Here is a 14,265-nt window from a genome sequence, read left to right as displayed (position 1 = left end):
CACACACACACACACACACACACACACACACACACACACACACACACCAAAGAGCTGAGAGCTTCCTACAGTTTGGATTTTTTTTTTAAGTTATGTTACTATTTCCTTCCCCATTTTTCTGTTTTTCTCTTCTTTCTAGATCAAGAATATGGAATTGACAAAAGAGGGAAGGGTGTTTCGATTAAAAACCAAAACCAACAGCAAGAATCTTTTCCAGATCGGGTCCCTGTCAAGGTTGACAGCATCTGGGAGTGGACAGAGAATGTGTGAGTGTATTTCTGGTGTCCACCTGCTGTTTCAGGTACAAAGAGCCACGCCGGATGTGTTTGTGTTTGTGGGCGCCGACAAGAATGCATGGAGCCACAGGCTGGGCTCCCGAGGCTACTGCTGTTGACCATCAACTCTTTCTTATCTGGCCAGGCGTGTAAACAGGCCGGGCTCCGTACCAAACACGTGGATAAAGGATGGTCTCTACCAGATCCAGACCTCCTAAAAGTGACCTGGACACAGCCCCCAGATGCTGGGAGCCATCACACAGGATTCAGACTGACAGGGTCCCACTCAGCACATGCAGCGACTTCCCGTGTAAGGTCTGTGGTACAAGACCGAGGCAGGCAGCATACAAGGGGACAGAGCGAGCCACGTCCCTCTCCGAAAGGGCTTTAGGAATTGGTCCAGCGTGAAAGAGAAGGTGGGGGCGGGGGGTGGAGGGAAGCCGCGGGGCCTCCCCCAGCTGGCCCCAAAGGCGGGGCCCCCCTCCCAGGGCCTGCTGCCCCTGCGTATCCCTGGGAGCCCAGCGTGGATGATAAAACTCATCGGCTGGAACGCGCCCGCTGAGTAGGCGCGCGGTGGAGGTGCGGCTAGCACCAGTGGTCTTTGTCGGGGTGGTGGTAGCTATGCCGAACACAGCCGCCCGAGCTGAGCCCCAGAGTGCAGAGGTAGCCGTTGGGTACGCGGCGGAGGGGGTGCGACTGGGAGGTCAGGGAGGACACATAGGATGTCTGGGAGGAGCGGCCTGAGTTGGTGGCCACAGCCTCCTCGAAGGTAAGCGTGTCCTCGGGCTGGGTGCGGGCAGTGTCCTCACTGTCCAGACGCTGCCCCAAGTAAGGGTCAGAGCCGATCCTAGAGCTGGTGGCCAGGGGCTGGCTGAGGGGTTCTTTCTGGAGCAGAGTGTTGTGTTCAGAAAGGCCACGGCTAAGCCGGGCTGGGGAAAATGTGGGGAGGCTGGTCTGTGCCCCAGCAAAGTGGACAGGCGAAGAGTTGGCCGTCTTGTAGGTGACACTGGGATGGGGGGTCAGCGAAGTCTGGGGGAGCTGCCTCCGCCCACCATGGCCAGGGGTGCTAGTACCGGATTTTGACAACAAGGGGCTCCCATTCACTGAACCACCACCCTACCAGAAAATAGAACAGAGAAAAAAAAAAAAAACAAATTCCCAGACCAGAGGCCAATGCAGGTGACAACCATGGAGGTGGGGGGTGAGGCATGGAGAGAGGTAGGCACCCTGGGAGGGGACCCATAGGGTATGTGGTAGAGGGGGGAAAGCCGCTGGTGCCAGTAGGCCTGGGGAGATGGTTGGGGAACAGTGGGGAACAAAGGGACAGGCACAGCTCAGGGAGAAGGGAGACCAGAGGCCAGTCCAAGGCAGTTGGGAGGGGAGGATCGGGCTGGTGCGGGAGGAATTTAGCAAGGAGGGTGGGAGAGCAGACTCGGGCCTGGGAACCAGGATATGAAGGAGGATTCGGAGCATGGTGGAGGGGGGGCTCGTAAGGAGGGGCAGTGAGGGGGGTCCTGTCTTACCAGTCCTGGGGGTCCTGGCTCCTGCCCAGCTGTTGGTGACGTGGGGTGGCTGCTGAGGGAGGGTTTGGGCTGCAAGGGCTCCCGGGCTCCAAAGCGGTCACAGGAGTAGAAACGCTGCTTCTACGAGGAAGAGGAAGAGGGCTGCCTCCGCTCTTGGGACCGGCCCTGCTCCTTTCTGCGCTCCATCCGGCAGCCTGTGGATCCCTCTCCCAGGGGTGGGCCTGCCCCTGCAGGACTGCTGGGTGCTGGCCAGGAAGAGGGGAAGTCAGCACAGCAAGCCAGGTGGGGAGACAGTCCCCCAGCCCAGACCCGGTCTCCAGGGCTATCAGGGGGACCCAGGGGGAGAGCTGAGGTGCGTGAGTGATCCTGCCTGGTCCCCAGAACTGGGACTCACAGCCCCTACTCAGGGCCGTTTGGATGGTAGAGGCACAGAAAAGAATGCCTCAGGCCCTGGCCATAGAAGGGACCCCCGCATGCACCACCATTTGTGTCTGCGGACAGGCTGGGTCACTTCTCCAAGGACTTCTGCTTCCTGTCCCTGCGGCGATGGCAGCAGTGGTGGTGATGGGGCGCAGCCTGGCTGGCTGGGGCACGGTCCAGGGCAGCGATGCAGAGATGAGCCATGTGGGGACGCTGGGGCTCCAGTGTGGAGATGGAGCGCTTCATGGGGCTGGCGTTGGGGCCCGGCTGCGGGTGGGATGTGGGTTGGCACACAGTCTGAGAGAGGGGCCTCGGGCAGGCTCCAGGGAGGCACTGAAGGCCTGGGGTTCAGGAACCACCAAGCCCCTCCCTCTCCCCAGACATCTCTTCCCCACCCAGGCCCACCCTTTCTCCCAGAGCACGCTGCACAAAGTGCTGTCCGTCTCTGCCAGCGGGGCCCAGAGAGCTGTTGGCCTCAGTGTCCCTCGGGGACAGGGAGGATGCCAAGAAGAGGGAGGCTGTGGGCCTGGCTGGGAGAACCCTCAGGGGTGGCTGCGTGTGATGGCTCTGCTGGGCCAGGGCCATGGGGCTCCTGCCCTGGGCTGAAATCGGGACCTGCGGAAAGGGGCCCTCCAAGGGGAGCTGACCCACAGCCTCCACTCGGCGTCCTCAAGCTGGCCGCCCAGCGGGCCAGGCTCAGGAAGGGGAAGAGGGCGGGGGCCACTACCAATGGGAGGCAGAGACAAGTTTAGAGAATGAAGTCATTTGGAATATGCAGAACCAGGAACCACAAAAGGAGGCAGGGACAGGGTCAGCCCCAGGCAAACACTGAAGGTCCCCGGCTGGAGGACATGCCCCTCTAAAGCCCCTCACCATCCCAGGACGTGAAAGCAGGGCCCCCTGACACAGCCTCAGGTCTGCAGGCCCCTCTCTGAGTACTTGTGAATGGGCCCACAGCCCCCTTGCCCTGGAGCTTCCTGCTCGGTACTCAAAGCATCCCCGAAGGAGCAGGGGATGGAGGTTGTGCCGCCTCCAGAGTCCAGGGAAAGAACAGGGCAGGTCGGGCGCCTGGGTGGCACAGTCATTTAAGCGACTGCCTTCAGCTCAGGTCATGACCCTGGAGTTCCAGGATCAAGTCCCGCATCGGGCTCCCTGCTCAGCAGGGAGTCTGCTTCTTCCTCTGATCCTCCCCCATCTCATGTGGTCTTTCTCTCTCATTCTCTCTCTCAAATAAATAAAATCTTTAAAAAAAAAAAAAGCATAGGTTAAGTCATCCCTAGAGTATCGATGGGGAAAAGGGAGGACCAAGCTCTGAGGCACCGTGTGCATGGCAGCGGGGCCGGGGGGTACAATGCAGGCTGGCGTGGGAGAAGGATGTCCTAGAGAGAGGGAAAGCCTGGGTCAGGGACACTGGGCTGGGAGATGGAAGCCCCAGGGCCACAGCAGGAGGCTGAGCACAGGTGGGTGGTGGGGATTCTTGGCAGGCCTCCGAGGACTCTGGCTGCACCTCTTGAGACCATCATCCTGGGAGTTCGCAACAGGGCTGACAGTTTCGTGGTCGCAGTGCAGGTAGGGAGCCTTCACACAGGACACAAGCCCTACCCAAGCCAGGTCTCCTCATCCCCCACCCCCCCTCCCATGACCCTGACCCTTCCAGACCACCCACCTGAGTCTCTGCAGCCGGGCGAGGCATGCAGGCCGCTCGTCCCTGGCTCTCCAGTCCGGGTTGGGGCTCCCCGTCAGGACCTCTCAGGGCCATGCTCTGCATCTGGACATCCACAGCCTGGGCATATAGCAGCCCACAGTCACACCAGCCCCCACCCCACTCTCACCTTCTCCCCCATCCTGGGCTCCCCGCCACATTCCTGCCATCTCCCACCATCCCTGTCTCACCCCAAACCTTATCTCATCCCCCATCCCCAGCCTGACTCCCCAGCCCTGGGAGCCCTCACCGGTTTACCTGGCTGCACCACTGGGATCTTTGTAGAATGGCCACGCTCCAGGGGTGTCCTTGCCTCATAGGGTACCTCCTGGGTCCTCTGAGTACCCCAAGAAACAGACTCCTTGATGCCACTCTCCTGGGTTTGTCTGTAGAGAAGAGAGGATTGTGCTGTTGCCTCAGAGGTCTGTGGGCCATGGAATGCCCACCAAGGACCTGGCTCCAACCTGCCAGGAACCTATACTGACCCCTTCTACTCTGGGTTAGAAGCGGCCCAGAAGCGTGAGGCCCTTCAAGTACAGGCTCTCAAGTGGCCACACAGCAAGGGATGCCGACCCAGTGCCAGGGCTCAGAGTAGATGGGCAGAGATTGCGCCCGGACATGAGTCCGAGGGAGGTCTGGGCCCACCGCTTCCTGGTCTAGGGACACCTGGCAGGTTCTTTGGCCCTAGACAGGGCCTCCCAGGAGTAGTGGGAGGCCACATGTGCACAGCAGGCATGACGCAGAGTGCGGACATCCTGTCTACACTGTGGCACAGCAGGCCTTGACCACTACGTTAGGGTCAGTGTAGTACTCAGGAAAACCTACCTGATTAACCGTCCAAGACCCACAACCAGGCTTCAGAAAAGAACGTCCAATCATGTACAAATGAGGAGGAAATCAGGAGCTCTAAACATGCATGCTGTGCCCAGCCTGGTACCAGGCCCCACACCTTAGCCCTTGCTGGATGAGGCAGATCTCAGGCCCCCCTCTTTGGGCTCAGCCAATGATTTCCTTTAGCCAATAGGGTGTTAGCAGACCTGGGGCCCTGCTGGCCCTGAGGGGGGTGGCTGAGAGGAGCCTGCCTGCTACCACCCCTCAGTGACACACGGTGCAAGACAGGTAGGTGACTGTTAGTTCGCAACACTTGGTTTTGGGTGGTTCATTACTAAGAATTATTGTGGCAAGAGTTAGGGGTTAGGTAACAAGGATGTTACCAAATTGTCTACAAAATACAGTTGCTTCAGAAATCACTACTGGAGTGGAGATCTGAGGAAAAATATCTTAGAGGAGTTAGGAAGAGTAGACACACACAGGCCGTCAACAGAATGGGGTCGAAACAAATCATTTCTCAACGGGCAGTGAGGAAGCGGAGGCAGAGGCCCCTCACCGGAAAGGGAAATGGGCATGCATAATGGGAGGTGAGAGTGGGAACCTCCTACTGTCTAAATCCACTGACCTCACTGCCATCAGAGACACCCGTGTAACGTTTCAGGAATTAGCTCTGGAGTCCACCATGGACCGCTCCAGCAGCCCGCCTGGACTAGCTTTCAGGCAGCATCCGTGGGGAACCTTTTGTGGAGAGGTGGGCACGGGGTGGAACAGAGAGGCCAGTCTCCCAAAGTGGTGATGGGACCTGAGGGCGCCATGTCCTGCAGCACAGCCTACAGGGAGCCCCTCTGGGAGGGGGAGAAACCAGAAGTCCTGCCTCCTCCGTGCACCTCGCACCCTGGCCAGGTACTCACACGGCTCCGCCATTGCTGAGGGATGCAGAGCTCTTCTGCTTAAGGAAAACCCGGCTCCTCGGATCACAGCCGGCTGTGTCTGCTCCAGCGTTGCCTTCAGAGGGTGGAACAGGAACACAGGGCCAATCTGTAGAAGGGACGCAGGGAAGAGGAAGATCTCTAAGGGCAGAGACATGTGTGCCAGAAAGCTGGCCTGACCCCACAGCATGGGTTGGTGCTCCTTCTGCCCTGCCCCAGCCCTACACAGGAGGTAGGCGGGGGCTTACTCCTAACCTGGCCTGTGAGTGACATCAGGAATGTCATTTCACTTCTTGGAGCTTTAGTTTCCCTACCTACAAAATCTGGGGACTTCATCCAATTACAAATGGTAAAAAGATTTCATCTCATCATCAACTTGGATTGATGGGTAGAGGCTGCATGAGCCCCGGACTGAGCAGAATTCTAAGGACATTTCAGGGCTCAGGGGGTGGCGGGGGGCACTGATGGATGTCTGCAACAGACAGGGGAATGGGGGATGTGGTGTGGGCATCAGATACTTCCCATCCTACGATGGGTGAATGTCCCTGTAAGCTCCGAACACCAGGCAACTTTCTAGACAGAGTATACATATGGTCACTGATGGTTTGGCTGCGTGGGAAAGTTGTTATCTTTGAAGGATGACGTCAGGAAGATGGGGCCCCAAACCAGCCCAGTCAGAGTCATGAGTTGAAGAAATCGTGACCCTGGACTCTTCAGTTTGATTCTCTCTGGTCCCTGCCAATGTGCACGGTAATCAGTTTCTCCTCGAACCTCCCCAAACAACCTCCACAAATATTCTTCAAACTTCTTTCTTCTACCACTTAAAACAGTGGTATCTCCAGGGAACATGTCCTCAGCCCCTTGTCTACTGCTCCTGAACACTAGGTCTCCACGTCAGGGGGCCACCACTACCAGCAAGAGACCAGCCGTTGGAAAGCATACAGTCTGTATGGGGTTTCTGACTTTGGGGCCGGAGAGTGAGGCTACAGTAAGAATCTCTCATCTTCCTTTTCCCGCTGTGCAATCCCATGAAAGATGTGGGTTTCCTCTGCCGTCAAAAAAACTGATGGGTGCCAGAGTCTGGGCTTTACTTCTTGGAAATCCTGGAACTCGGTACCTGGGACAGGCCTCCCGTGGCCTGTTGAATCTGTTCTCTGGGGGTCTTGTTCTGTTTGTAGAAGTATCATCAGAGCTGCATACACCTTTCCTACGGTCATCTCATTGGCTGGAGGGAGAGAAAACAGAGGGTGGAGTGTGGAGGAGGAAGGGGAGGTGGGGGGCAAGGGAACAGCCTCCACCACAAGGACTCCTGGACATGCTCAGGGAAGGGTACAGGGCTTGGCTGAAGTTGCATCTTTGGACACTGTGTGCGTGTCCTCTGGAGCTGTACTGACTCTCCACAGGGCGCTCTATCTCCTCCCAATGAAGTGGATGTGGGGTTTAATCTTTAAGCACCTCATCTCTAACTGTAGGGGTCTCCCTGCTGTTCTCCGGAATTTTTTAAGTATACACCCCCACCAGGAACGTGGGTGACTGTGGTCATCAGAGTAAAACCCAGGGAATCCCTTCCCACAGTCCCTATGCACCCACTGGTAACACCGTTCTCCCTGCAGGTGGAAATTAAGTCTAGACTATAACGAGGTCACCCTGGCCCAGGCCTCCTGGCTCTGCCTCTGGGTGGGACACAAAAGGGGGTTGAACAAGGAGAATTTCTTGCCCTCACTTACGTTTATGGGGTGGCACCAGTAAATCCCGGGTCTTCTGGGACAGATTGGCCCACATAGAGGAAATCTCCTTCCTCAACTCTGCATCACACTGATGCTGCTTGGTGCCGGCTGGGGCAGAACAAGGGTGTGGAGGGGAAGAGAGATGTTAGGAGCTGTCTCACGGGCCCCCTGGGGGAGCCGGCAGGGAGAGGTGTGGTGTGAGGGGAAATGGGGCAAGGACAGTGCCAGGAGAACGACAGAGCGGGGAGAAGCACGGCCACGGCGGCTGTCAGAGCGTCCCTGAATGGCACGTGCAGAGACAGAGGCCTGTGTGTGTGGGCCCTGGGAGTGGAGAAGGGATATGGTGGCGGTCCAGCTGTTCATCCAGCCATTCAAAACTATCAAGTGAGCACCCTCCCGTGCCAGGGACTATTCTAGGTGATGGAACAAAAGCAAAGGAGCAGCCTTTGTGGCACCATGTGGCTTGACTCAACAATAAATTGACAGTAAGTTCAAAACCTAGTGTGTTGGGTGCAGAAAAAGCTTAAGTAGGGAGGCATGAGAAATATTAGGAGGGCTGAAATTTTGGACAGGGTAGTCAGGAAAGGTCTCATGAGAAGGTGGTGTGTGTGTAAGACCCCGAAGGCAGAAAAGGACCAGGGGGTGAAAGGCCTTGGTGTGTCACACAACCAGCCAGCAAGGCAAGGCTCACTGAGCAGGGGGTGGGGGTGAGAGGTTGCAGGGAGCAGATGTTGAGATAGGAAGCAGCAGAGTGTGATAAGCAGAGGGATAAAATACTCTGATTGAACTTTTTTTGCATCAGGTTTACTATGGTATAATGTACATACAGTGAAATCCACCCTTTTCAGTTATCCCATTCTATGAACTTTGGTAAATGCAAAAAGCCGCACATCCACCCCCACAATAGAGACATGGTATATAGCCCCACAGCCAAAGTCCCTCTGTGCTCCCTTTGTAGCTGACCTCTTGGCCTCCTCTCACCCCGTCCCATCCCTAGTGTGTTTTCTGTCTCGGTCTGTTTTGCCTTCTCCAGAATGCCACACAAACAACGTCATGAGGTGTATTGGCTTTTGAGTAGGACTTCTCCACTCAGCGTGGTGCCTTTGTGATTCAGTCCATGTTGTTGAGTGTATAAGTAGCCTGTTTCTTTTGACTGCGGAGTACTACCTTATGGTATGGATAGACCACAATTTGTTTATCCATTCACCAGTTGTGAACATTTGAGTTGCTTACATTTTGAGGAGATTATGAAATAAAGCTGTGAACACTTGCATATATGTTTTTGTGCAGATGTATGTTTTCTTTCTTCCCACTTGGGAGTGGGCTGGCTGGGCTGTACGGTAAGGAACTGCCAAACTAGGATCACAAGAATTCCATATTATGCATTCTCACCAGGACTTAATATTGTCATTGAAAGAAGTATTTTAGTCGTATTAATAACCATGTAGTGTTATCTTACTATGGCTTCATTTTGGATTTCTCCCATCCAAGTACTAACCAGGCCCGAACCTGCTTAGCTTCTGAGATTAGACAAGATCGGGCGCGTTCAGGGTGGTATGGCCGTAGACTTCATTTTGGATTTCTCTAATGATTAATGATATTGAGCATCTTTATAGGTGTTTATTTGCCTACCATATATATATTTTGGTGACATGTCTATTCGAATCCTTTCCCCATTGTTATTAGGTTGTTTATTTTCCAATTACTGAGTTGTGACAGACATTTATCTATTCCGGAGACTGATCCTATATCAGATACATGTTTCAAAAATATCTTCACCAATGCCTTAGCTTTGTCTTTTCATTTTCTTAAATGTCTTTTTGAAGAGCAAAAGTTTTTAATGTTGATAAAATTCAATTTTTCAATTTTTCTTTTATGGCTCATGCTTTTGGTGTCTTCAAAAATCTTTGCCAAACTCAAAATTGCCAAAAACTCTCTCCTGTGTTTCCTTCTAGAAGTTTTATAATTTTACATTTTACATTTATATCTATGATCAACTTCAAGTTAATTTTTGTAGGAGGTAAAAGGTATGTGCTATGGACTGAATTGTGTGCTGCCCCCGTTCACATGTTGAAGCTAGAACACTCATTTTGACTGTATAAGGCCAAGAAGGAGGCAATTAGGTGAAATTAGGTCAGAAGGTTGGGACCCTGACCCAGAGAGTTAGTGTCCTTATGAGAAGAGGCACCAGAAAATTCATTCACTCTCTGTATGCCCTCAGGGAAAGACCATGAGAGCAACACAGTGAGAAGGTGACCACCCTACAAACCAGGAGAACAGGCCCAGGAAAGAAATTTACCTTCCTGGCACCTTGATTTGGACTTTCAGCCTCTAGACTGTTAGAAATAAATTTCCTTGTTTAAGCCACTCAGTTGTGGTTCTTTGTTATTGGCAGCCCAAGCAGACTAAGACACTAAATGTGAAGATTTTTCCCTTTTTTGATAGTGTGAGGGTTCCGCTGTCGACCACCACCCTGGGCACTTGGGAGTAGGAAGAGATACCCACCCCCAAGTCCAGAGGGCTATAGCACAAAAGGCCTCAGCTTACTCTGCTGTCACTTGGGCTGCAGAGATGCAGGGTCCCAAGGGTCCCACAGGCTTGTAGAAGGGTCCGTTGGACTTGGATCTCCATTCCCCGACCCCCCTGTGATCCCAGTCTTGAGAAAATATTTTCTACCCCCTCGAGCTCCTTCTCAGCAGAGGACAGAATTGGGGCTTGGAGGGCTGAGGATCTGGCTAGCAGAACATGGCAGAGCACTGGGCCACCAGTCTGGAGACCCAGGTCAGGGCCCTCCTTGTTGAAGCCTCAGGGTCCGCATTTGGAAGAGGATCCAGATTCACTGCTCTGGTCAGTGTGAGGAGGCCTTAGGTAGGAATGGAGCACCAGGACTGGAGAGGGAAACGGGGACAAGGGAGGCTTCTGAGAGTTCTCACATCACCCATGGAACACACAGATCCTGCTCCTGGGAGAGACACAGACACAGAGACAGAGAAGGAGACAGAGAATGAACACAGGACAGAGGGAACCAGTAGAAGTCACAGACTCCATCAGCTTGGAAATGACATCCCGGCATTTTGTGCCATTCTATTCCTGAGAGCGCCATCACATAGGCCATCCACCCTGGAGGGGAGGGGATTCCACAGGGATGTGTGACCAGGACTCAGGGGTGCCAGGAGGCACTGTGGGGATGGCCCAGCACATGGGCACAGACGAGGCCCAGGAACCTGAGCCTAACCCTAATGGGAGAGCCTGGAAGTCTGTGTTGTAAGAGGACAAGGTCAGAAACAGTTCATTACTACCTTCCCACGGGGGTTGAGACAGAGGCAGAAGAGGGGCGGCTTTGTCTGGACCCCAGAGCAGATTCAAGCCCCTCTGAGCTGTGTTCCATGCCAAGCCCAGCCCCTGGCTCATCCTTGCATGGTCAAGTATGCACCAGCCTCCCGTGATAGCAGGCACGGAACATGTGTACAGGTCCCTAACCCTAAACCTAACCCGTACCCTAACCCGTACGCTAACCCTAACCCATACTCTAACCCTAAACCCTAACCCTACCCATAATCCGAACCCTAACCCAAAACCGTACCCTAACCCGTACCCTAACACTAACGCGTACCCTAACCCTAACCCCTAACCCTATCCGTAACCCAAACACTAACCCGTACCCGTACCCTAACAGGTACCCTAACCCGTACTCTAAGCCTAACCCTAACCTGTACCCTAACCCGTACCCTAACCCATACCCTAAATCAAACCCATACCCTAACACGTACCCTAACCCCTAAACCTAACCCGTAACCTAAACCGTACACTAACCGTAACCCGAACCCTAAACCGTACTCTAACCCTAACCCGTACCCTAACCCATACCCTAACCCTAACCCATGCCCTAACACGTACCCTAAATCTAACCCTAACCCTGGGTCAACTAGAGAAAAGAGAAAATCCCTGGAATTTTGGGGTTCATGGGAAATTTGACCTCCAGTCCTGACATGAAGATGACACTGTGCCAAATAGACCTGCTGCTTTCTCTGGACACTGACATCCTGTGAATAGCTGCATCACTGACTCACAGGCTGATGTTCAAAACATTGAGTCTCCTAGATCCACAGCAGATAAGTGCTGTCAGGTGGGGATAAGTAGGTCCTCTGACCTATGGCCTGCACACCTGCTTCAATTTCTGGCAGAAGGGGAAACACACACTTGTTTTTTAAGTCGTCATTATCTTCATTCTAAAGTAGACCAATGACTTTCACATTTTGGAAAAGTGAAATTATTCTTCCAAATGAACACCTCAACTCATCTGTTCCTCATGCAACTTCAGTGGGATCTGGTTAACTCCAGCCTCCAGGCCCCCACCTGGACGATCCTCCTGTACCATCTTGACAGCCCATGACCAGCATCCTCGGGGGCACAATACTGAATTTGGGGGATGACTCTGGGGCTTCTTCCCACCGCACCTGTGCCTGGGGAAGCGGGAACCTGGAGGACCCTCCCAGATGATCCTGATGGCCCCTTACCACCATCCCTGAGGATATGGGGCACAATGATGAAGTTAGAGGACTGCTCTGGGGCTTCTTGCCACCACACCTGTGCCTGAGGGGAGCAGGAACCTGGAGGGCGTGCCCAGACCATCACAACGGACCATAATAACCATCCCTGGGGAACATGGGGCACAATGCTAAAATTGGGGGATGGCTCCGGGGCTTCTTGCTACCGCACCTGTGCCTAGGGGAGCAGGAACCTGAAGGACCCTCCCAGACAATCATAACGGACCATTACCACCATCCCCCTGAGGACATGGGGCACAATGCTGAAGTTGGAGGATGGCTCTGCGGCTTGTTGCCACCACACTTGTGCCTGGGGGAACAGGAATCTGGAGGACCCTCGCAGACGATCCTCATGGACCATTACCACCATCCCTGGGGACATGGGGCACAATGCCATGTTGGAGTCCCTTGGACCTGAAACCAACAAGAATGGAGCTCCAAGGGCAGAGAGGAGACCCCAGGAGGATTCCCATCCATGGAAAGGGGGCCCACTGGAGGGCACAAAAGCAGCAAGCTCCACCGGCCCGCAGGCCATTTGAATAGGATCACCTCCTGCACTTACTTAGTACGTTGCCCGTCTTCGTGTGTGGACAGTGACGGGCCTGGTGCACATCCAGAGGAGGACTAGAAACTTGTCACTGCTTGATCGTGGCTCAGAGGACCAACGCCCAAAGAAGCAGAGGGTATTCCTCTTCCTCTGGAGCTGGGGAAGGCAGCCACCGACCTGGGGCGGGACCGGGTCCAGGAGTGTGTTCTTTCTGAAGCCCCTGCCTTCGGTGGTTGTTGCTATGCCTAAAAAAGGCCCAATCAGCCCCAGAGTCAGGAGCAGTGAAAGGCTATCTCCAACCCTAGCCCAGGATCACGACCCGAAACCATCCTGTCTTTGGGAGGAGAGGTCTCCTTCAGGAACCAGGGGGGGACTGACCTCTCTCACCTCCCCAGGTCCAGGATGCCTGGGACCTGCAAGGGCTCTTCATCTGAGTTGGAGTCATGGAGAACAAGTGTATCTCATCAGCCCAGCAAGTGAAATAACAAAACCCCAATGCTCAGGTTCTAACAGAAGCAGAATTTCATTGTACTGTTTGGGGGAAGCCTCCTCCCCTCTTATGTGGCTTTGAGGGACCCCAAGGAAAGACTTCTTCGTTCTCCTTCCCTCAGAGAGAGGAGCTGGCCCCATGTCCCGGGGTCCCCACCGTGTCCCAGTGCTGAGGAAGAGCCACACGCAGGGGCCTGGTGTCAGGAGTGTGGTCGGCCACTGCAACTGGGCTTCCAGCCAGGGGCCTGGCAGCTCAGTGGAAGAGCTGAATTGCGTTTGGGGGAAGGAGTGCTCACTGCCCACACCACTCACCATGCCCCTCTGCACTCTGCATTCCAGGCTCTCTGCCCAGCTTACGTAAATCGTCAGCACTACACATGTTCCTGCCATGGGAATGATCATTCAGCATTACCCCATTGCACAGAGGAGGAGAGCGAGGAAAAGAGAGGGGAGGTAAATGGCTCCAGTCCCGGAGCTGGTTAGCAGAGAAGCTGGAAAGCCAGCCCTCCGGAGCCACTGCTAGACCAGCCAGAGTCTCCCTGAGTGGAAAGTGAGCCCTCCCTGCCTGACCATCCATGCACTGGCCCCTGACCTTCATGGTGGCCTGTTCTGGACCTTGAAGTTTAGCTGCCCGATAAAGAAGGGGAGTTCAGCTGGTGGGACAGGCTGTAGCTACAGGACGGTGTGACACATCTGAGCTAGCAGGAGCCACACTCTGGTCTCCCTCCTGGAGACTGACCAGCAGCTGGAATCAGGGTGCCCTAGGGGCCAGCACACAACAGGGTCTGCACTGACCAGGGATCCATGGCCCCCAGGGAGAGTCCACTCTGCCCTCTCCCCACTCATGCATGGCCTCATCTCTCCTCACAGTGGGGCTGCATGACCCGGAAGCAGGCCCCATAGGGATGGCTCGTGTCCAGCTTGTAATGATTTCACAGATTGTGGAGCCCCTGGGGCTGGAGGGAGGAGGGGCTGTGGACATAGACTGGGCTGGGGAGGATGCACGGCGTTGTGGATAGTGAAGGATTGGGCAGGGGCCAAGGCCTGGGGCCTCTGCACATTTCTAAAAAGGGCTCAAATCCCTGAATGCTCACGGTGTCCCTCATTACAGTAACAACCCCCTTCACACTCCGGCATCCTGCTGGCAGGCTCCTCCTCCCCGGCATCCTCCCCGCCCCTCTGACTCCAGCCGTGGCTGCAGCCAGGGACAGGCGGGAACTCTGTCCCGGCTCCTGCCAGGAAGACAAGGCAGAAGGAGGAGAGGAGAAGGGGAAG

General features: G+C 54.8%; 1 pseudogene; it reads right to left on the bottom strand.

Moving 5' to 3' along the window:
* Positions 1 to 860: 860 nt before the first annotated feature.
* Positions 861 to 14,222, bottom strand: LOC112819161 (voltage-dependent N-type calcium channel subunit alpha-1B-like; annotated as a pseudogene).
* Positions 14,223 to 14,265: the final 43 nt, after the last annotated feature.

This window comes from Callorhinus ursinus, unplaced genomic scaffold (assembly GCF_003265705.2).
Source record: "Callorhinus ursinus isolate GAN/ISIS: 27379988/994484 unplaced genomic scaffold, GSC_fseal_2.0 scaffold1000, whole genome shotgun sequence".
Lineage (NCBI taxonomy): Eukaryota > Metazoa > Chordata > Mammalia > Carnivora > Otariidae > Callorhinus > Callorhinus ursinus.
The sequence above is the reverse complement of the archived record's forward strand: the minus strand, read 5'-3'. Positions and strand labels throughout refer to the sequence as shown.